Below are 23933 nucleotides of genomic sequence, written 5' to 3' on the forward strand. Positions count from 1 at the left end.
GCGATAAAGGATCGCAACGCTCCTCTGGGCATGGATGCACTGGCTAAAGTAACCTTTACGCATCCTTAACGCATTCCCTCCCTGTTAGCCTTATGTCTCCCACTCTAAACAGAGTGATATCTTTGAGAGGTCCGACTTACATACAAAGATTGGCACTGGACATGATTCAGCCACAATTCAAGGTGCTAGAGAGCCTCCTCCACAGTGAGTGTACACAACCTCAAGTGGGGGGGGGGGGCGTTTGAGGGTCGTTTTAAGAGGTGGGGTGTGGTGCTCCACTCCCATAGCCCTCTCGTTTTTACAGGAAATGCCATTAAAGGCTACATGGCTAGTATCCAGCATGCCGACTTTGAGACCTTGTCTTATAAGATGGCTTTGTTGCTAGCCTTGACCGTGGTCAAGCGCCGTAGTGACCTCCATGCGCTCTTGGTTCATCCTTCATGCACTCAGTTTGCCCCTGGCAATGCCACATTCAAAGCTATCACGATGACATACAGTAGTCGTGCTACTGAACTGTTTTCCCTTACACCCCCCCTGCTTCTTCTCCAGTGGATAGGTGTCTGAATACTCTCTGCCTGGTTGGAGGTGTTCAGGGATTGTGATCACTTGTTTGTGTGTTTCGCTTGTATGGGGTAGGGGACTATCTAGACTGCGCCTTCTCACTGTATAGCCAAGACTACAGTTCCCCCTTTGGGAGTCTGGGCACATTCTACTAGAGGAATTGCTAGGTCCTGTGCTCTGTTCAAAGTCATCTGTGCGCTCCGGTAATGTCTGCCAGGTGGGAGCAGGGTGAACTGTGTCTGGAGTCTTGAGTCTTTTGGGGGGTGGTAGTCATATTTTCACTCATATTTTTCATTTTATTGGACCGATATAGTGAAGACAGACAGGGAAGTAAGGAGAAGAAGGGAGAGAGGGCATGTCAGCAGAGCATGGACCGGAGTTGAACCCATGGCAACATGGGCAAATGTGTGCACTGTAGTCCGCGGTGCTAGACCACTGGCCCACCCCAGGCCACATGTCTGGAGTCTTTGAGCATTTTCTTGGCTCCCACAGAAGCCTGTTGGTGTTGATGTCTCTGAGGGCAGGGAGCATGGCTCCAGTGATGGACTGAGCAGTCTTCACCCCTCATTATAGAGACTTATAGGAACATCTCTGAATGTAGTGAGATTATAGAAAATCTGACTACCTAATATCCATAGGTTTGACATGGTGACATGTAGCCTAAAATGGGCTTGAGATTACTGCATGAAAGTAAACGGGTGCGTGTGAACGATTGCTGTGTTGTTGGAGCTCACCTACGTCTGACTCTCATGTTGACCCTCCGGCTGGCTCCAGCCCAATTTAACCCCTACCTCAAATACGTTTTTTTATCTGATATGATTAGATTTGGTGCATTGTCGGAAAGTTACAAAATTAGAGCTAAAAGCAGTGTCCCAAAGCAAAATCAAACATAAACTCATAACATAACTTTGTGCGGTTATTGATGGACAATGGTCTTTTTTTTTTGGTCTCCTTGTATTTTTTGTGGGTTAGTTTCACCTAACGAGTTATTGTCTGACCTAAATGGCAGGAGTTCATCAGAGATTATACCATGTGCAAATATGATTTTCTGTAAAATGTGTGACACAAGCTGGTCTTCGGAGCAACCATCTGCTAACAACAAAGCGTCTAAAATGAAAGTGAATGTTTTTTTGTCAACAATATCTGGTTTTCGTTTTTTCTCATCATGTGCAACTTGAAGTTTTGAAGTTCCCACTCGATATAACAAACAACTGTTTTAGGATCACTAAATACTTATAATTTGTGAATTGGATTAATTGTATCGTCTGTCGTAGGCTACTGGGTAAGTGATACATGGCTTGTAAACAAACTTTCGTTAGGACGTGTTCAAAAGCAAGGACTGTTTGATCATCTATTTATGTGTAGTTATGGGTTTTTAGCATGTTGATGTTCTATCAGCATGTTGTGATGTTATAAATATGCAGCTAGACGTTCGTAGCGATGTGCCATTGTTAGCCGCTAGCTGTTAGCAGCTGTTGTTGTGTGTTTTGATTCAGAGCGAGTTTCTCCCATTCTCCGTTTGAGGTGTACCAACATTCAAATACCCATCTTCAACTTTGTTCCGATTTCAATGTATGACACATCATTTGAAAGCTTACAATCTGTCGTTTCAGAATATGTAAAGAAAACTGACAAAAGAAACTCGGCGACTGGTTATTCCAAACACCAGCTGGTGTCACATATGGTAAACCAAATACAGACTCGGTCTGTGTTCCTCTGCTGCCAAAGATAAGTCGATTCCAAAGGAAAGCCAAGCCTCATGTAGGAAGACACTGTGAACCAGGCCTAGCTAGGATAGATCTAGATCTCTGACACCTCGACATCCCTTTCCGCCCCCAAGGTTATTGCATTTACAAGATGACACATCATCAAGTGACACTGGGAAGGTCGACAGCCGGTAGACACGGTGAAAATGAAGAGGCCACGTAAAGCCCACCTCCTACGGACCTGTCAAAAACAGCCAGGAGAGGCTCTATTCTTCATAAGCCTCCCAAGATAAAGATATCTTTTTTGGTAAAAAAAAAAAAAAAAAAAGGGGCCTCGGGCTGCTGAAAGAGGTGTTTGTCTCAAACGAGCATTTGCTGAAATTGCAGCAATTTTTATCATCTAAATATGTCCCTGAAGCAAACACACTCCAAAAGAGGCTTTGTGCACGGCTTCACAAGAAAGAGACGGCGAGAAGTGTGTGTGTGTGTGTGCCACTGAGAGGGGGCCTGTAATGTCAACACTAGCAGAGCCTTGATTGGTTCTGGGTTTAATGAAGATAATGAACAAGGATACTCCAGAGGCTGGGGCGTCATACAGCTGAAATATGAGACACCCATGGTGGAGTGATATCCTTTTCATAAGCCTGCGGGCTGTAAGATATTAGCTACATTACAGGATACTGTAAAGGCCAACAGAGTGGATAGCCGAAGATAGGGAGCTGGATATGTAATTGAAAGCCCCACTATGGCTATACACATGTCAGAATCACATAGAGGAGAAAGCAGCAGTAGTTGCAGCCCATTGATAATGATTACAGTAACAAGCCTGGCCATATTTATAACACCACAGAACAGAACGCCCCTTTATTATGACATCCCTACACTGGATATTGTTCTCACTGACACTCCTACTCCCATTCAAAGCAAAAAAAGTGGGCTCAAACTTTTTGGCAATCCTTCATCCTCTGAGAGATTTACATTCAGGCATTCCAGCCCACCCACCCTCGCTCTAAGGCTCTGTGTCGGGTCACTAATGAAAAGGAAACATTTGCTCTTGGGGAAGCTACCGTTAGCCTAGCGCTAAATACCTAAGGCCTCCGTGATAGATAGGCAGGCTGGTGGGAGCTAACTTTAGCCCTTAATGGTTTGATATATGCTAGTACTGCTTTTCATGTGTGGCCAAATGATGTCTCTCATGCCGATTTATCAAACACACTCAGAGCCTCGTTGTCAAAGATAAATAGGCTTCTGCCTTGTAATGCCCTTGATATCCCTGCTTAATGCCTTAATGCCCTTCTTATCATTTTTCTTCATTATTCCCTCCATTTGGTTGGAGCTTTAAATCTAAATTAATATATCAAACACTACGTATTGGCTACATTCTCGTATCCACATTGCGATCAAGTCATATTCAGTGATTATGAGAGTTTAGAAATCAATTGGGATGACAGTTTAGTATATCTCCTGGTAATTTATACCCTAACCCCTCAAACGCACATCTTCTAGTAGGGCTAAACCGTATCAGCAGCCACAAACGTAATGTAATAATGGGTTAGAATACCTCATAATGCATCATAATACATCATAATACATCGTCCCTTGTTTAAGAAATCTGTGATTCCTGTCACCTGTAGAGAGTAATGTGAATTCCTGTTATATTGATGTTGTTAATGAAAGAAATGGAAAAGCCAACCCAACTAGTTGGACAAGCACCAAGATGGTATTTTGTGGGTGTAAAAAAGTATATATATATATATATATATATATATATATATATATATATGTGTATATACACACACAATTGCCCAATTCAGCCAATGAGAAGTGAAACAATAAAGTGTGACCTTTTGTGTGACCTTATAATAATTCTGCACTTACAATAAGACACGGTTGGTGTCATTCCCCAAATGAGCTTGAAGCAAATATAACATTTCACTGGCACAAAAAACGAATAATTCTTCTTTAGAATTCAGAAGGTGTCTCTAAAACAAGATCATTTGAAGACTGGTATCTGTCCTATTTAGAACAGAGGCTACAGTGCAGCCAGCAGTATCATTATGCTATACATACTGACTGATAATATCAAACTATGCATTTCACCAACCAACATTATTGCCGTGCCTCTACCATATTATTACATTATATATAAAAGTAATGATATCGAAGAAGGTGAAAGTCACCAGAATAATGATGAGTTTATCTTATTTACCTATACATAATACAGTGTCTTCCAATTTAGATCACATTTAATATCTTATTTCATGCTCTTCTTTTTCTGCTCCGATGGATGACTTTGCCTATTATTCTTCTATCTTCTTTGTTCTTGATATATTTTCTTATTCAAAGTAGCCAGTTCTTTTGACAGCTATTTGTATGTAAAGTGAGGAGTGGGCCCTTTGACTGGCGGGGGCTCCTGTTCTCTGCTATTCGCTGAGGCAGCCTTTTCTCTCCGGTGCAGTCTGAGACATCCTCTCAATGGATTAGCCCCTTATTCCTACACCTTCGCAGGATTGTAATGTTGAAAAAAGGATTTTCAGGCAAGGGGGGGGGGGCTCACTTTCATGCTCCTATTTCCTCTCTTTTTTCCAGTAATATAATTCCTAGTTTTTAAGTATGCAATTCCACAAAGAAAAATGAAATTGCTTTTGCTTGCCCCCCCCCCCCCTTCTCCCTCATAGTTAATCATTTTCATCTGTGTTATTTATGACTACATTACGCCAAACGCTACGCTCGCCTTGCGTAGTGTTTAAGATGCATTACTTTTGGAGGCCAGAGGCTTATTTTTCAGGTGCTAGAAAACACAGCACTTCTGGACATCAATTAGCGTAGCCCAGCACAGGCCACTGTTACTGAGCACATCAACAGAGGAGGAATAAAGCACTAGGCCTACACGTGATATATCATGTTCCATTCTTTGCTTCCTACTTTAACCTTACAATGTACAAGAACAGAGACAGGGCCCAGGATGATGATTTCAATGCTTGTAAAGCTTGTAGTATTATAATGGAATCTGTTTCCATTTAACACTAGAACAGCTATGAGTAAAGAAAGTGAGTAAAGAAGATGTTTATATCTTTGCACTCGATCAAATTTCAGGACCCTCCTTTCATGACTTTTCTTAGATATGTGTGTTCTACCACCCAGTATCCTTACATTTTCAAAATCACATCAGGATAAGCTAATATAAAGCTATTTTGCCGTTTTCTGTGTAGGAGGCAGGCTAATTTACAAGCGGCCAACTAGTGGTCGTTGTGTGTAAATAGCAGCTTGAGCATTGTAAAGAGTGCTAGTGTTAACTAGTTTAGATTGCTGTCACTAGTTCAAAATCACAACCTCTTCATTCTCCAACCTTAAAATGTCCTGTTTAGACTACCCTGACCTGTCAGCAACCCATGTTAAGCACCCAGTTAAGATAAGGGTAAAGGGGTAAAGAAAAATATACTTGGTTAACATCAACCATCTCATATAATCGGTGAATTTCACTGCCCATTAATGGTGCCTTCAGCAATTCCGCCACAGCAATTAAAGTTCCATTAATATTTCAGTGACACAAACAGGAAACGTAATCCTTCATATTAGATCAGGGGTAAACCAGAATGATGCACCGCTAAAACCACAAGAGGCTTCTTCAGTGTCTGTCGATCAATTATTTAGCCTGAAAAAAATAATAACTCGAATGCATTAAGCGAATTATCAAACTCTTCTACAGAGCTTCCTAGAGAAAGAAAATCACTTTAATATCATCCAAACGCTCCGCCCTAAACAGGTGTCTAAGGCCCCCACATCCTCGTCACGTCCCAGCAGAGTGTATGAACGATTGGCGAAGCCCTATGAAACCCCTGTACAGGCGTTCTGTGCGCCCCCCTCCCCCCCCCTTCTTCCCTGTGACCACAGCTAGCCAGCAAACCACAGCAAAATAATACCCCTTCATTAAACTTTCATTGGGCTTCTCTCCAAACCCTTTTTATTCTTTTATTCTTTTTTTTTTTTTTTTTGGGAGAAGCGAAATGGTACCAAAACACTGCCCGCCTGTTTTTTTTTATTTTCGCTCTCTACATGCATTCAGTGTGTTGCATCAATAATATATGTGTACTTATCTATTAATGTATGATGTTTGGCTCTGCTGAAAGCACTTTGTGTGTGTTTACTCATGGATGGTATGGTGGGAGAATAGGGACATAGTGCTGCTGTTAAATCAGGTACGCCACTGGCCATGATGGAGCCCAGTGGTGCAGTGTTTTTCTCTCGCCCCTTAACAGCTAGGTTGAGCTCTCCTCATAATCCTTTCTGACAGCGGATACTCTCGTCGTCATCATGCTCCAAGAACCAAACAAGTTGAATGTTTTGTTTCGGAGTCGTGCCTGTGCCTGTTCAGAGAGTTCTGCATTTTTGGTGAGGGTTATCAAGTAAAAACATACATCCATGACCATCACTCTCTTGTGAATTACTGTAATTAACATGTTGAGGAAAATTGATGCGATAGGAGATAGTGAAAGGGGACTATTGTAGACAGTGAGAGAGGAATTGAGGCTGGTTGGGGTGTGTGTGTGTGTGTGTTATGGGGTGTGTGTGTGTGTGTGCGTCTGTGTATTAGGTGGCATGTATGTGTGTGTGTGTGTGTGTGTGTGTGTGTGCGTCTGTGTATTAGGTGGCATGTTTGTATGTGTGTGTGTGAGTGTGTGTGTGTGTGTGTGTGTGTGTGGAGGCCTGGTAGAGGGGGGGGGGGGGGGGGGGGGTGTTGAGAGAGTGTCCCCAGAGTGAAAGCAGGAACATGGGGAGACCAGGCACACAGCAGGCCCTCAGTGTCCTTCTGAGGGGCAGACCCCTCAGTTCTCTGCCGAGGCCCATTCTGCTGTGTCGCTGTTAACAGTCCAATGTTTTATTTATCAGGGTGCAGAGCAAGCGATGTGTTTAACTCAACAACAACAGCAACAACAGCAGAAATCTCAGAGCTCCGAGCCCAGCGAGGGGAACTTTTTTGTTTTGGAAATGATGTGGCGGAAAATGTCTTGCCGTGATTAATTCCCCTCAATAGGCTGCAGCGTGGTGGCACTGCACTGACATGACCCCCAACATAATGACAGGAAATAATAATTTTCAGGAAATACAATACAATGCTGTCCCTGATATCAGCCAAATGCAATAAGCAATTTATTAAATCCGATTTTTTTTTAAATAATTGATATGAAGGAATTTGCATTAGGTGTTTTTCACAAGCAATTAAACACTCAAAGTAATTCCATGTGAATGGGAATGAAGATGTAATTAAACTGTGCAGGATTCATTGTCTGTCTATTAACCCTATCAACTAATTTATGAACTTTTCATTTGATTGCAACACACTAGATAATCCACCTCCATGACAGAGAGCTTTTTTTTCTTCGGACGAAATGCAATTAGTAAATCAATTATCACATTATGAATCTTGACGGAAGGGAAAATAGATAGTCCGATCAGTCTCATTCATGAAAGGCTAGTTTAAAAATCAGGGACAATTATGCTTCCATTGATCGTAGACTCTGATAATTGAACCTGGTGTTAAAAGAAGAAAAATCAATTTTGTATTCAGAGATTGTCATGTCCTGAGTGTCCGTGTTTCGGAGAGCACCCACTTCTCATGACTCAGATGTCATGTGACCGTAACGCCTCAATGGCAGACTTTCACCCACAGGTAGAGTCGAAGGATGTGTTCAGTTGAATCAGAAAGTGGCTAGGATGTCACTTACTAGTCTTCCCTTGTGTCACCTGACAGAGAGTAGCGTGGGGAACCATGATACTCAAGGGATTTAGTCTCACTTGATATTTGCCTGGACTTTTGTCCCAGTACATAAGCGACACTCCATACGTCCCCAGAGCTTTACGCTGGTGAGGCATTTTTTCCATTATTTCAAAGTGTTTTCCCCCCTTCGTTTTATCTATTAAAATCAGAGCCATTGTGTGATTAAGTGAATTGGATCCCAGCTTCCCCTTGCTACTTGTCATATTCTAATGATGGCCCAATTGTGCCCGTTTACAACCATGGTTTATTCCTATACTAAAATATCTCCCTCTTGATATTAATCTAATTAAAAAGACACTCTGAAAGGATGGCCTCTAATTAATGCTTTGTGACGCAAACACAATGATTTCATTTTCTAGCCTCTGCTTTACTAAAACCCTGTTTCAATTGTCCTTTTTCACATGGGGATATTTGTTCCTATGGGAGGGGGTAGTAAGTCTAGTTTGATGAATTGATTAATCGTCAGTGTTTCTTTGTGTTTTTTGTTCTCTCTCTCACACTCTCTCATTCTCTCTCTCTCTCTGCTTATCATTGAAAGTAAACTTAAAGTTTTTGATGGCACAAACCAAAATAGAACGGTGCCAATGCCTCTCTCATTAATACAGATTTGTTGTTAATTGTTCTTCTTTTAGAATCAAGTCCATGTCTGATCGCTGGTATACGGAGCCAAAACTGTTGGACGGGAAATCAAAAGCTTCTTTCATTGACAACTTGGTAACTGAAATAATCGAATTTAATAAAAGCTTGAATCTAACAATAAATAACAACATTTCCTTGTGGCTCACCTGGTGGGGTCAGGGCTTCATCAGAAACTGAACAGACTTTCTTTGCTGAAGATGAACATGGATTATACACTGATGAAGAGATGGATTTTAAGCTGAATGTGATCTGGTTCTCACATACAGAGCAACCTACTCAAAGTTGCCCGGGTGGGTGGTGATCATAATGCCAACAGCCTATGATGAGATATGGAAATCGTCGAGAGCCTAATGACAATGTCCACCAAATGCCAGTTAGCTGAACCATTTTTTAGATGCCAGACTTTTATACTTCCTCTGAACGAGGTATCCTCTTACATGTTGTGGCCAAACACAAATGTTAAAGACCTTTCAATCACCTTACCTCAGTCCTTACCCCTTAAAGAGTTGATATGAAAGCGCCCCTGCCACAGAGAATACCTTTCCGCGTCGAGCTTAGTTTTCAAAGCTGTACACTTTTGACCAAATCAGAGCTCATAATGACTGGGTAAACTAACACTCTTGGCTCTCCCGCGATGCCAGGGATTATGGAAAGGCTACTCACTTACTCATTTCAGACAGCTTATCGTGGGGCCCCTAACTGGCTTAAAGGAATTGGATGCCGAAGGAGAGAGGTAGAAAGAGAGAGTATGCGAGAAGAAGAAGGAAGAAGAGGAAAAGGATAGTAGCAGTGCAGTGCAATCCCACCGTATCCCCCACAGAGTAATACATTGGATGATCTCGTATGAAGCAATACTAATAGCGCGGTAAGGTCAGAAAAGACCCGGGCAAGACATTTTCTCCTCCGGTCGCACACATTATTCTTTTTCACCTTGTTAGCCTTAACACACGGCCATGGCTCTGTTAGCACGGCCCGCGCCCGCTCTCTGTAATCAATACTACAGATAGTCCCGAAGAGAAGTGAAGCATAGCCGCCAAACAAAGCCCAGGGTTCGGGGGAGTTAGCCTCCGTCTCTGTGATAGCCCAGATGGAGGATTGTGAAATAATTGGCTCTGGAATAGCCATGGTGGGGTAGCAAATGGATATACTGTACCAAACGCTATCTGGGTAAGGCTTTCCTTGTTCAGTCATTCACACGGGTGGTGTATATATATAGTGCAGCATATGTTGGAAGTATAGAGGCACCATTCCACACCTTGCTCCAAAAATACAATAATGAGAAGGATTTTGAGGCCCCTTGTCGGCTGTGTGAGAGGGACACATCTAATTAGTTGTAATGGTTCAACGGATATTTGGTCTTTTGTTTAACTGTCCTCCCTGAGTTCTCTCGACTGTGGTACGACCAGGGGAGCGGTCCTGCAGAGAGGTTGTGAAGCTGGCCCAGGCTTCGTGTGGTCAAGTGGAAAACTGCTGTGGCTTGTGTCAAAGAGGCATGTTTCCTCATTAAATATTGAACGTTGTACACCATCTGGCAAAAATAAGACTGTTTTAGACTGCGATTTCTGTTTCTATTATTTCCTAATTTTACATATAGTCTGACCTTTATGTTTTATAGCCCAGAAATGAGGTGAAAACATACATTTTTTCACATCCCGATACACGCATGTCCTAGACACATGTGTTGTCCCTCCTGACTGAAATATTGATAGGTATGGATTGATAATATGGACTGAACAGAAAAGCCACGCATCCAACAACATGACTGCAGTTTTAGAACACCTTCTGTTGGTGTCTCAACTCAACATGTAAAAAAAGTGAGCTTTCTAGCTAGTTGGATTAGCTGTCAGCAAACATGTGTTGTTGTCTTTGAGAGGGAATTTAGCGACCTAGCAAAAGCATGTTCTACAGTTGTGTTCAGAGATGAGATCATGTTCTACAGTTGTGTTCAGAGATGAGATCATGTTCCACAGTTGTGTTCAGAGATGAGATCATGTTCTACAGTTGTGTTCAGAGATGAGATCATGTTCTACAGTTGTGTTCAGAGATGCGATCATGTTCTACAGTTGTGTTCAGAGATGCGATCATGTTCCACAGTTGTGTTCAGAGATGAGATCATGTTCTACAGTTGTGTTCAGAGATGAGATCATGTTCTACAGTTGTGTTTAGAGATGAGATCATGTTCTACAGTTGTGTTCAGAGATGAGTTGCGTTTTATCAACATTGTAAAACTGGGCACAATCGCCACCATCTCAGCTGTTGTATCTGTACACATCATCACTGTCAGTAAACCGGAGATAAATAGAACAACTTGCATATCGTTTGCCTCCTGTGGGTATTCCTTATCAAGAGGATCCTGATTGCTATTTGGAAACTACACCTTGCTAGGCAAATAACTCAAATCATAATCATAACCAATGCACAACTCTATTATAGTTAATATGATTATCATACTTTTTACATGTTATTTATTTATTTAATTAATTAATTAATTAATTAATCAATTTCCGGCAGCGGTTGTTTTAGTTGTTATTGTTTATACTATTGATAGTGAAGCTGCATGATGTGGATGTGTGATACACTTCTGAGTATGTATTGATTAGGCCTACAGCATGCTATAACAGTCACCATTTTGTTATTTATCTTTAGTGAGACGATGATGACACGGTGAATATGGTGTCGATTACGATTACTGGCATGTCATTACATTCAATAAAACAATTGATACGCTCACCCACCATGTCAAATGTCCTAGATAGCATGCTATGTTTTCAATTAATTTAATTTGGTCATTGATGTCTAGGCCTGTACTCTGCGCATTGTGATTTGTCAACAGTTGTCATAGGCAACAGGAGGTTGTAAAAAGCTAGGCCTATACTGCATACATATCTCTTTATACTTGTCATCAGTGACAGTTCCGGCTTGTTGTGTTTTTAACTGTAGCCTACTAATCGTTATTCTAAGGATTTGAGGTCAATTATTTCCGGTAAGTTTGTCAACTATTTGTCACATAAGATTGCTGTTATTCTATTGATCATGTATGGTATGGCATTATTTGCTTAGGTTTACTAAGATAAATTAGGTTACTTCTTTACTTGTAATTTGACAATAGCGTCCAGGAGAATTGATTTGTCCACACTGAACATTTGCAGTAGCCTTATGTGATTAGGGCACCAACATATTGGGCCGGTTTCACAGACAAGGCTTAACACTAGAACAGCCGTGCCTTTTTACCGACAACAAGAGCCGCCTCTTTACAATGCTCAAGCTGCTATTTACACACAATGACCACTAGTTGGCCGCTTGTAAATTAGCCTGCTTCCTACACCGAAAAACTGCAAAATAGCTTTATACTAGCTTATTCTGATGTGATTTTGAAAATGTAAGGATACTGGGTGGTAGAACGCACATATCTAGGAAAAGTCATGAAAGGCGGGTCCTGAAATGTGATCGAGTGCAAAGATATAACATTTTTCTTTCCTTACGGCTGTTCTAGTGTTAAATGTTGTTTTTTGCAAGTGAGTAATACCTCTCCATTGATGACATGATTAATGACAGTTACGTCCATGTCCTATAGTTAACACGTATTGCATGTCATTCAACTGTTGAGGTAGGCTATTATCAGAAGTGCTGATCGTGCTGATGTAACCAAAACCAGTCTTGTCAAATAAATCCATAATTCTACCACGTAAGTCTATACAATGCCTAATATAGGCAATACAACATACCCATGTCTTACTTCATTGATTTCATATTGATTTAATTGAATGATTGTGTATCTGGTGTTATCTCCAGACATGAGTCATACAGCTGACAGGATTGATTATTTCATTTAAAAGTCTGACAGCGTTTCTTTGTCATGACTTTCATCCATTTTGAGAAATCCTCGCTGCTCACGCGATTCTGGAAGTGTGTTCTGTGTACTTCATAAACTACAACTCGCCTATATGTAGCCAGTCGACCAATGGCAGGCTACTTGTGAATGAATGAATGAATGAATGAATGAATGAATGGTCTTTATTGTCATTGCTACAGTACAGGTACCAAACAACGAAATTTAGGAGGGGTGGCTCCCCTGGTGTTAGGAAAGAAAAAAAATGGGGGGAAAAAGAAGAAAGAAAAAAAAAAAAGAAAAAAAAAAGTGGTGGCTATGTACACTATCCACTATACTATACTGTACAGATAGACGACTAGGGTTGTCATATTGCACAGTAGTGTTATTGCACATTTATTTAAAGTGTCGCAGTTTGCAGGCTTGAAATGAGATGCAAGCAGGCAAGGTACTAGACACCTATTTTAGCAATTGACAGCATCTGCATTGAAGAAGCATCTGCATTCTTCACCAATCAGATGTCAATGACAATTCAAGATGACAGGCTTCTGTTTTTACTGACCCTGTGTCCAACCATCATCCTAAGAATTATAATTAATACAATTATATTTATAGAATTTATATAAATTCTATAAATATAATTGTATTAATGGAGAAAACACATAGGCACACACAGAGCACAGGCATGGACGGTGGCTCTCTTAGACACTCAAACCCCCTCCAGCTTGCCTAAAGCAAGTCAGTTCAGAGATACGTTGATCGTGGCACAAAACGGGATCCTGTCTTTCAAAATCCATTCTGAAAAGCCGTGGTTGGACCGAATTTCCATTTGCTAAAATTGTGCTAAAACACATGGACACACACACACACACACACACACACACACGTAACATGTGCACGCACCCTCCTACACACGTGCCTTTTTCAGACCATGATGGTGTCCGTGTAAAAGGGGCTGATGTAGCAGCCTTGAGTGAAGAGATTAAAGACGGCTTCAGATGACCACTGAGCCTGTCAATTTCCCCAGTGGCCAACAGATGGCTTTTAACGCCGTACCAATAGTCCCCGTGGGAGCCCCTAGTCAAACTGCGGAGTGTGATACTGTGTGAATTGGACATATGGATACAAGTGGATATGATATCGGCATATACAACAGTGTGGAGGATGGACAACCTCGACATATGCGGCTGAGATCGAAAAAACAATGAGGGTCCCAGTGCAGGGCCTGTACGTATATGAAAGGGAGGGAGGAGGAGGAGGAGGAGGAGGAGGAGGAGGAGGAGGAGTCGAGAAGTGTGTCAGGGTTCTTAGGTTACTCTGTAACACCCCTGTAATGTCTATCGACTGGGTATGAACAGGGTCATAAAACATATAGGCCGGTACGCCCCCCCCCCCCCCCCCCAATCCCCTGACGCACATCTGAAGCCCCCATAAATCTGTGGGGGGTTACAGCCCTTGTCTCAACAGATGACCCTCTCTCCCCTCCTCGCTCCTCGGTTCCTCCATCCCTCTCTCCTTCCCTCCCTCCTCTCCGCCGCCGCCGCCATTTTATCCGTCCGTCTAGCCGCATCTCATTAACGCGGTGCTAAGCCTACCTCTCTGTAATCATCTCTGCCCCGCCGCACGCCTAACCTTTGGGTCTCTCCGTTTATTATATTCCTCTTTTCTTCTCTCCCTCTCCTAATTGACTGTAGTCAGGTACAGTGGCATTTTGGCGGAGCTTTGGTTCACAGGCCTCTTCATTCTTTGTGAATGAGAGCGGCTCGCGGAAGCACAGGGAAGGGGTTGCGCTAATGATAATTATGATAAGTGATTTGAGCCCACTTGTGGTAGTGCTGGAGTTTGGCCCCTTCAGTGACCCTGCTTAGTTGGTCAATTATTATGTACTGCTTAGCATGCATTCTCATACAGGAGGCCACTTAGGGTTTAATTCAACTTCCACTTAAATAGCTGGCTATTTTACTGATAATGTATTGTTATTTCACGGTGGAATGCTTGTGTTAAGCATTAGGGCCACCTCCCTAAATGTACTAGACTTTGATGTGAAAAACCAACTATGCGCTGTGAATCACTTTTTTTGAATCGCTGTGACTCTCTCCTTCTAAAGACCTCCCGGTAATGCTCCTGAGTCAGTCGTGTTTCAGCCCGATCGCCTCTGCCATTCTGTTTAATATCCGAAACTGTCCACAGGGACAGAGGGGGCTTGACGATATATGGAAAAAACATACATAGGCCTATGTCTACCTCGGAGGAACACATACCTCTCTGACACTAGAGTGAGCAACACACACACACACACAAAACACACACACAGCATGCACACACACACACACACACACACACACAACACACACACGCACACACACACACACACACACACACACACGAACACGCACACATACACGCACACACACACTCACACACACACACAAAACACACACACAGCACACACACACACAAAACACACACACACACACACACACACACACACTCACACTCACACTCACACTCACACTCACACTCACACTCACACACACACACACACACACACACACGAACACACACACGCACGCACACACACACAGAAGCGAGCGGAGAGACCGTCAGGACAAACGCGCCCAGCACCAGCTACCTAGGTGGGCCCAGCTAATGATAACCCTCCGACACCTTCTCCCTCTCTCACTGTCGTTGTTTTTCCCCGGTTTGAAAGGGGCCAGCAGGCAAGCGTTTGATGTGTAAAAGGTAGTCAGCAGAAGAGTGCTGACTTTACATAGTGCTCTCCTAAAGATAGAGAGAGAATAAGTGTCGGGAAGGGAAGGCAAGCAGGCAGGCAGAGAGAGAGAGAGAGCTGGTACTGCTGAAAACTCTTCTGAACTCTCTCCCTCTCCTGGAAGTGGGCCAGGGAAGGGCCTTCAGCGAGAGTGTTAATGATGCAGTGTGTGCCAAGCCCCCGACTTTAAAGGCTACCTGCGATACATCTCTCTCCTATTTAACAGTGGGAGGAGGCAAGGGCCCTGTCCGACATGTCAAATAGGCACTGACAGGTGCCATGTGGTGATGTTTGGCATTGTCTGTGCTCATCTAACTCAGATTGGCACTCTCGCTAAGTTTCACATATATATATATATATATATATATATATATACTGTATATAGTACCAGTCAGAAGTTTGGACACACTTTCCCATTCAATTGAATGGGGAAGTGTGTCCAAACATTTGACTGGTACTGTATATATGTGGATATCTGACAGAGGAGATACTATAATAATACACTAACCGTGCTGTGTTTGCATGGTTCTGTTGGTGTTTTTTCATACTCAATTAAATATGTTTATGACATTCTAAAAGGTGTTAATTTTCTTCATCCTAATGAGTGCTGATCACACCTGGGGTGTGTGTGTGTGGGTGCGTGTGTGTGTGTGTGTGTGTGTGTGTGTGTGTGTGTGTGTGTGTGTGTGTGTGTGTGTGTGTGAGTGTGCTGATGTGTATCCTAATGCATGCATTATTATGTTTTTGTGTATCCATATGTGGATTTGTATGCATGATTACAGTGCGTCCTATGCCTCATGCATACACTATGTTTTGCATGTGGCTTATAGGTGGATGCATAATTCTGCATGTTTGCACACTCTACATCCTTGTTGTGTCTGTGTATGTTTGTGTGATGGAGTGGACCCTGCGCTGTGTTGGATGGCTTCTTTACTCCAATCTCAAAGCAGAGCAAAGCCATGAGCTCTTTTACGTGCAGACTCAAGCAAAAAGCTGCATTAAGAAGACAGAGGGGAGATTTTGCAGGAGAAGTAAGCCGATGGGCAAATTCAGGGGAAAAAAGAGAAAATTTGCGTGCCTCACCTAAAAAACTGGTCTTTTTTTAAATAAGCACTGTGACTTGAGATGCTGAAATTGGTTGGTTCACCCCATAAACTTAGCTTAGGAAAACGGAGAGGAAATGATAGTGGCAGACATTTTATTTTAAGTTGCATTTAATAGCAGGGATTTTTTACTGGTGGTAATATTTAGCTTTAATAATCAGAGTTTTTACACTGAAAAACGTTGGTGCATTTTTTTTAATCGTTGGCATATAACCAAGACTTGCACCCGAAACTCTTGTGAGTTTTTGAATCGGCTTTGGGGCAATTTTGGCAAGTGCTTTTAATGTAATGGTTTTGTTTGCAAATTATTGTTGTTAATGTTTGCAGTTACATTCCCCTGACAACTTACTCTTACGCTCACCCCTCACAGCTATTGCCCAACCCTATCCCATACCTAAACCACCCTAAGTAAACTCCAAACATTACCTTATTTTTTATTGAGACATCTTCTATTTTAACAATTAGGACATTGGATAGACATACTATGAGGACTTTTGCGATGATACCGTGCGTGTTGGTCAGAGAGGAGACACCTCAGAAACGGTAAGTAGTTGTCACCCCTAGAGACTGAGTATCAGACCCAACAACTGAAACACTATCCACAGGTGTTGTACTGTTACAAATTAACACCACTGCCCTACATTCTGTGTGTGTGTGTGTGTGTGTGTGTGTGTGTGTGTGTGTGTGTGTGTGTATGTGCGCTTCAGGGCCATTGCTCCTGCCTTGTGTTGTTGGGACACGTGGGAGTGATCCACCATTGTGTCTCCATATCTCTATAGCCAGCTTGGCAGTCCCTTATGCAGCTGATTTGCGAGTGGCAGAATTGGTCCCAAAGTGCTTTTGCAATCTATACACTTCCCTTTTCAAGGAGCTGCATCCTATGGAATAAGCATTTCCCAAAAGTACACTGAAATGCATTCATTTGATGTGTAATTCGTATTATCTTATCTTACGTAATATAGTTCAAAAGTAATAAATATATAAATGCTGAGCCAGAAAATATCGGTCGCTGGACACTAAGATGTCAGACTCTCTTTTTAATATCCATTAACTCTGGGGTTTGCTGACCGTCTCTTTACATTCATAAACTTTATTAAACAAATCTGGTCTATCGCTGTCGCAAAGTTCAGTGCCGTAGCTCAGAGCAGTCTAAAAAAAGAAGGAGAAAACTTTACAAAACGCCCGGTAATTTCATTAAAACAAAGCTGTGGGATTTTTGAAAAAAGTACTTGACATCTCGTGAACACCAAAACCCCGGCTCTTTCTTCTTCCTTTGGGGAGGCTTGTGAGGCTCATAAAAAATACATTTGAAGAGGGACAGTCTGCTGATTAGGAGTGGTATTTTGTCTCTGAAAAGTACCATCCAATTAGCTTTGAGAAACAGCTAACCCGTCGCTGCCATTTAGACCCCACCACCAACGGCGTCTCAAAGGCACGGGGACGAGACATATAATGAACGTAATCAACAATAATTAGGGGGAATGATCGGCCCTCACTTTGAGGCGTCATTAAGAAGGCTGGCTCTGCACTGTGAGTGACCTCTCCTTCTTAAACACATCCTGCCAAGAGGATGTTGGACGCCCCCACACCGCCCCCCCCCACCCCCTTCCTAACAGATCTGTGATATTCATATCTGAGAGTTCAGGGAGTTAGGGAAATGTACACATGGGGAATTCACTTGCTGTTGTTTTGTGCGGTTTGGGGAAGATTGCCTCCAACTAAAACACTGCTAAACGACGGTACATTCAAAAGTCCTAACTGGGTATGATGTCATATTGCTAACGTATGGGGTGTTACATTTTAAACGTTTTTTTTTAATAATCAGTATGGATATCAATGGTCCATGGTCAGTGTTTGATCCTTTGAGCCCTTCTACCCAGAATCCTCAGGGGGGAGGGCTTAGACTGGGCGAACTGAACAGCGGGGAGGAAGGGTGAGGCGTGTGGCCAGGACGTTTGCCTCGATCAGCTCTAATGGACATGGGTAATCTGCGAGAAGAGCAGGCGAGGCAGCCAGGCAGAGAGGCCAGGGCAGAGTCGCTCTGTCCGGGGGAACCAGTCAGAATAACAAACAGAGAATCTAACCCCAAGTGAAAAGAGACACAATGCTAGAACTGACGTTCTGCTGGTTCTGGATGCACTGGATGCTCTGGATGTTCTGATGGTGTGAAGGAAGGAAGGAAGGAAGGAAGGAAGGAAGGAAGGTGCTAAACATCACTGGTGGTGTGTCTGGACAGTTCACAATCAACGATCAATAATCAATGTACGTGACCTGCTTCAGTCGATGAATGTAATCATGTTCTTTTTCAATTAACTCGGTTTGACTCCTCACTACGGGACATGTCGCATGCTGTGTTTTCCTATTCTATTCTAAACCTTATTCAATCACACCTGATGTTTGCCGGCAGTTGGCACGCTAGCTGTATTCGGCAGCCGCACTTTTAAAATGTTATTCACCACACAGGCCTCATGTTGTCACCAATAGCAGACTCCAAAGGCAAATGCAAAGCCTAAAATCAATATTTGACATTGACAGCTCTCCTATGCCTGCACACATGAGGTGAGCACTCCTAACTACCCAGAAACACCTGTCAAGCAACTGTCCAATACTTTTGGTGCCCTGAAATAGGGGGGCTATGCAGTGGCGTGCAGTCAGGTGAGGCAGGGTAGGCAGTGCCTCACCCAGGCATTTAAGAAAGAAAAAGAATATCAGTCTTTTTAAAATATTTTTTTATTATTTTTTTATCTCAAAAAAAAAATATTTTTTATTTATTTTACTCATTATTCTTAACTTTAATGTGTTAATATGTTGTTAAAATAAAAATAAATGATGTAAAATGTGTTGTTTTAAAAATATAATGCATGCCCTGGCACCAGGAGAGTTTGCTCCCAGAGGCTGAGGCAGACTGTGCTTATGCTTCTGTGCTATGCGAAGTGATAGACCAACGGTTTCGTAGGTTTGCGCATGCGTAGTCTGTTCTCACATTGTCTTCATTGGTGGACGTTGAGGCACCGTTCCACGCTGCTTCTGACAGCATGATTGACAGTTTGCGTTTGGCTTGCCGTAGCGGCATCCTCTGCTGTTCGCGCCGCGGTTCTAGGTGAATGTACGCAATGCCATACAGGCTGTTGCGCTACGCTATGTGTAGTTATGAGATAACAATACATTTGACATTTTTGACCAGCTATTTGATAGTATAGTATATATGGGCTATGTGATTGACAGGGACGTGCCGTCCATATAAGCAGGGTAAGCAGTGCTTACCCAAAGGAAAATATTAAAATAAAAGTGCATGTAACCGTTTGTTTGTTTTCATTAAAAGAGTCGTATTTTAGGTCCCAGGGCAGCAGGAGTCATTCATTTTGACGTTGCATTTTTAGCGCCACCTGTAGGAGTAAAGCACTCCCTACTCTGCTTTGCATAAGCACTCCGCTCTCTGCTTTCCCTCGCGTACATTCAAATGCGTGAAAATGTCTTTTTAAATTTTTTCCGATGCCTCAACCCGCTGTTTAATGTGACCATGGTAAGCATGCTTACAGCCAATCAGAGTAGGTCTTTCATTCCGATAAGAGCTACTGATTGGCTCTTATCACTTTCAAGTTCACTTAACATTTCACCTCTCGCCCGGCAGAATAGCTTATGCCAGCTAGCTCAAACGATCTAAATAATAATAATCAATAAGGATAACTTGCTTGATTTTGTGAATATGGACATTACTGTCAGCGACCTAAAGGGATTTCGTAGACTGGACTGGACTGGAAAAACACAACTACTGGCTAAAGGCCGCCCGGCCGCTCGCTCACCGATGTTCACACTGACCCAGAAAGGGAGAGTCGCCAGCGGCTACAGCAAGCCTGGTATGAGCGGTTTATATTATGTATATGATTCGCGAGGCTGGTGGCGATCTGTGCTTGTTTATATGGTTTGAGTACTTTGAGAGGGAGGGTCTGTGATGTGATGTCAAGTGCCTGTGTGACAAAGTGTGAAAAGAAAGTGTGTTGTGTTTACTATGGAGGATGGAAACGGTGTGTGTCTGTGTTGTGCGTGTGTGCGTGTGCGATGTTGAAACTGGACTTGTAGATGTCAGTAGGTTGGCTACTTGAAAAGATCTTTGAACAATGAGCACCCCTGATATAGTCGAAACTGGCAACTGTTTTGTTTTGTTTTTGGTAATCTGATCACAAAGTGACACTACAGTTTATTAGCGGGTTCTAGGGCATCAAAATTGCATTTCCTTGAAACTGCGTTCACTGATAGCGTGTATGTGTAATTACGTGTATTTCTATATCTTATGCTTACCCAATCTAAAAGCTCACGGCACGTGCCTGGGGCTATGTATAAAACGGGTTATAATTTATTGACGGTGAAAACATGAAACGGTTGGAGTATAGAGGTATGTCCAATACTTGGAGGGCAATGTACATTTGAAGATTACTTTGTTAATGAATGTCTTCATGGACGCCTTGCACCGCCCCTCTCCTATCAAGTGATACCCTGCTTGTGCATCTCATAAAAACATAGTTTGACATTCAGCAGAACTCGTTAGCTTTGACAAAGCGATGGCTTCCTCGCCTTGTGCGGGAAGGTTGGCTAATTCAGTATTCATAGTTCTCAGACTATTTCAGCTCTTGTTAGTTCGACATAATTCCTAGCTGGTTACCCTGATCTCAGGCAATTGGCACATGAGCTGTCTTCTGCCATCTTAGTAAAGCTTAACTACTCCACTAGCTTGGTGTGGATACCTATCTGTTTAACACTGCTTTCACTGTTTTCTCCCACAGAAAATGTCTCCGGTTACAACCTTAAGCTGGGAAACGTCGATCAAAGAAGGCAGCTCTTCCAGGACTATGCACTAATGGATGTGGTCATGCTTTGTGGAGGTGCCCACCGTGTCTGGCTTTACTCCATTCATGGACTGCTGTTCTGGACTCCTTCGCCCTCCGAGTATCACACTCAGTGTATGCACATCCTCAACTAATGCCTCAAGGCTATCCACTTCTCATGGAAGCAGCCCTGCTCAGCCAAGCTGAATGGTTCACACAGATAAAGGCTGGATGTTACCAACCTATCTCAGATGGAAGCCTCTCTAGCCGATTACCTCGACCCTAAGGCTGGCTACTTTACCTCCCGTATGAGCGTGGTCCGGTTCGTTTACCACACCTATACCAGATCTACCACATGGCAGTGCAGGCGGCTCATGAGGTGAATGCGAGATTCTGTCTGTCTCCGTGCAGAGTTGGTGAGTGACATCTCCCAGCCCAAGGAACCGGCTCCCAGCTGGGCTTTGGAGTTGCACTGAATGATTGAAGTCCAGAGTCGAGCGGGGAAATAAGGATAAGGAGGTATTCACCTCGGTCCTCCCCCTCAAGGAGAAGCCACAGTTGGAGAACAGATTCCCGAACCAGGTGGTCACCAAGAGGCCCCCTCCTCCTCTCTTCAAGATTCCGAGGACACCTGCTGCAGCCTAGCCGCCCCCAGATGAGGGATAAGTCTCGCCCTGTCCTTAGCTGAAAGGCCATCAGAGCCCTTCTCCTAAGCCCCTTGGGCGTGGGGTATAAGCCCCTTTGGGGTGGGGTAGAGGAGGAGGAAGCTCCACCCCTAGCACCAACAGGTGTGGTTGCCTACAAGACTGTGGGCTCACACATGGTCAGTTCCCGACCATACTCCGGCTGGGGTGCCGGCCCTCAATGTACCCAAGCACGTCACAAAAGTCATGCAAGCAACCTGTCTTCTCTACGGGTCACACCTCTTGTGCACACGACCCTGGTTGCTAGCCCCCGTTTGTGGGCACACCCCCTGCCTTTGCGTGGGTTGTGCATTCAGGCGAGTGCCCTGCGTAACTAAATGGACAGTGAAGCATGTGTTCTTCCTTTGGCTCTTCATTCCAAAAGTTTGGATTTTAAATCAAACAATTACAATAAGGTTAAAGTAGAGATCATCTGCTTTTCTTTGATGGTATACATGTGTATATATTTGTGTACTTATTTTAGGCCAGCAAAAGTGAAAAAAAAGGATGGATTTATCAAATGTCCAAATGAAGCACTCATGTTTAGTATTTGGTCGACAATCCTTTGCATGCAATAACTGGTGATGTTCTGCCAGGACTGTACTGCAGTTATCTTCAGTTGTTGTTTGTTTTGAGGATATTTTGCCTTCAATCTCCTTTTCAGCAAATGAAATGCATGTTCAATAAGATATACTGTATAGTACAGTTGACTTGGCAACTTTCCACTTTTTGGCTTTAAAAAACTCCCTAATCGCTATGGCAATATGTTTTGGGTCATTGTCCTGCTGTATAATGAAACACCGTCCAATGAGTTTGGAGGCATTTTCTTGTACTTGGGCTGACAAGATGTCTTTGTACACTTCAGAATTCATCCTGTGCTGTCAGCAGTTACATCATCAATGTAGCAAGTGAGCCAGTTTCAGTGGAAGGCATACATGCTCAAGTCATTACACCCCCTCCACCATTCACAGATGAGGTGGTATTCTGTGGATATTGGGCAGTTCCTATTTTTCTCCACACTTCACTCTTGCCGTCGCTCTGATACATGTTAATATTTGTGACACGGGCTGATGAAAGGGGTAACAAGTCTGGAATCGTGAAGTCGTGGAAATGAGAAAATAGATATAAATTTATTTTGTTCATATTACGAAAGTTTGTGTTTGTGTTGAAAAGCCTAAAATCTTTTGGTACTACTAGACATTAGCGCTGCCTTTGACATTGTAATAGATAGACTAAAATCCTGGGTAGGACTTTCAGGCACGGCCTTAAACTGGTTTAGATCCTACCTACAGGACAGAAGCTATTATGTCTCCATTGGCAACTTTGTGTCAAAATGACACCAAATTAGAATGACATGTGGGGTTCCCCAAGGATCAATCCTTGGCCCTCTCCTATTCAATCTCTACATGCTTCCATTGGGACACTTTAAATTGCCCCTGTTGTATGACATGTGCTATTCAAATAAACTTGCCTTGCCTTACTCAATATAACAAAGAAAAGTTTTAAGGTCACTAGAATGTATGAGCGAACTCAGCTTGTTTTGGATTGGGATCTGCCGTCCTGCTTTATACTCGGTGTGTTAGTGATGCATGTCTTGTAAACAAACGTATGTTTTAGAACTGTACTAGAACTAAAACAAGGACTGTGTGATCATCTAAGTATGTGTAGTTATGTGTTTTTAGCATGTTCATGTTCTATCATCATGTTGTGATGTGCTAAACATGCAGTTAGATGTTACAAAGTGTTAGCTGCTAGCTAGCTAGCAAGCACAATGGAGCACAGTCTGTTGATGTCTACCAACATTCAAATAAGCATATTATCTTCTTCAACTATTTTCAGATTTCAATGTATGACACATCATTGCACTTTCATAATTTGTAAAGAAAACAACAACAAAAAACAGCTCCTGTCACATTTGTCTCATCGACACTTTAAATGAATGTGCAATAACACTATGTGCAATATGACAACCCTAGTCGTTTTATCTGTACAGTATAGTATAGTGGATAGTGTACATAGCCTTTATTTATGTAAACCAGC

This window comes from Nansenia antarctica, assembly GCF_963989245.1.
Source record: "Nansenia antarctica genome assembly, chromosome: 13".
NCBI classification, from domain to species: domain Eukaryota; kingdom Metazoa; phylum Chordata; class Actinopteri; order Argentiniformes; family Microstomatidae; genus Nansenia; species Nansenia antarctica.